Genomic DNA, 1,334 nt, shown 5'->3' with positions numbered 1-1,334 from the left:
CATACCGCAGCGCTGTGGGAGTGTGAGCTCCGACTTACTCGACACACCTTTGGCCAGTCGAGCAATGGGGAACGTGTCTGACCAAAATTCAGAAGATTGTTGGTTCGATTTCCAACTGGATGGAGAGTTTTTGCAAACTGCCGATTAGTTTATGATTTTACACCTTGCAAACTGTCCTACTTGATAGTGCTGCCTGGATCATTATACATCAAGTGCCTTCTTAGCGCAGTTGGCAGCGCGTCAGTCTCATAATCTGAAGGTCCTGAGTTCAATCCTCAGAGAAGGCATCATTAAGCTTTTTTTTTCCCATCTTTGCTCAAGACCAAAATCAATATTTTTTTCTTCCTGCAGCACACCAAAAGATTTGCTGCCACTTGACCTCTCTGTACCGTAGCAAGCAGTGAAGCTTAAGAAGTACATGGACAATGGGCTCGCTGAAAACTGACGCCACTTTTGTTTCTGGACAATTGACCCAAGTCAAAAGGTGAGTGGAGAATGCAAGAATCTATCTTGCTATCTCTCACCTGCTCAGCGAGCATTCGACTTGAATCATGGAAAGAACACAGCACGGAAGGAGGCCATTCGGCCCATCAAGACCACACCAGCTCTATGCAAGAGCAATCCAGCTGGTCCCACTCCCCCGCCCCATCGTTTTTCCTGATTTCATCTTTGGTGCTTTTGCCAATCACCTTAAATCTATGTCCTCTGGTCCTTCACCCTTCTGCAAATGGGAACGATTTCTCTCTATATACTCTTTCTAAACCCTTCATGGTTTTGAAAATCTCGATCAAATCTCCAGCTTCTCCAGTCTATCCACGTAACTAAAGTCCGTCATCCCTGGAATCATTCTAGTAAATCTCTTCTGCACCCTCTTTAATGCCTTCATATCCTTCCGAAAGTGCGGCGCCCAGAAGTGGACACAATACTCCAGTTGTGGCTGAACCAGTGTTTTCTAAAGGTTCATCATGACTTCCATACTTTAGTACTCTTTGCCTCTATTTATGAAGCCCAGGATCCCGTATGCTTTTTTAACCGCTTTCTCAACCTGCCACGCCACTTTCAATGATATTTGCACATATACCCCCAGATCTCTCTGTTCCTGTATCACTGTTAGAATTGTGCCCTCTAGTTTATGTTGCCTCTTCTCGTTCTTCCTACCGAAATGCATCAATTCGCATTTTTCTTCTTTAAGTGTCATTTGCCATGTGTCCGCCCATGCAACCAGTCTGCATATATTCTCTTGAAGTCTATCACTATCCTCCTCACTGTTCATTACCCTTACAAGTTTGGTGTCATCTGCAAATTTGGAAATTGTGCCCTGTACACCCAAGTTC

General features: G+C 44.6%; 1 non-coding gene across 1 annotated transcript; it reads left to right on the top strand.

Moving 5' to 3' along the window:
• The first annotated feature begins 214 nt into the window (after positions 1-214).
• trnam-cau (transfer RNA methionine (anticodon CAU)) lies at positions 215-287 on the top strand. The gene has a single exon. It is a non-coding gene; the product is annotated as a tRNA-Met (tRNA).
• Positions 288-1,334: the final 1,047 nt, after the last annotated feature.

The sequence above is a fragment of the Heptranchias perlo genome, unplaced genomic scaffold, assembly GCF_035084215.1.
Source record: "Heptranchias perlo isolate sHepPer1 unplaced genomic scaffold, sHepPer1.hap1 HAP1_SCAFFOLD_63, whole genome shotgun sequence".
Lineage (NCBI taxonomy): Eukaryota > Metazoa > Chordata > Chondrichthyes > Hexanchiformes > Hexanchidae > Heptranchias > Heptranchias perlo.
This window is presented reverse-complemented; position numbering and strand designations above follow the sequence as displayed.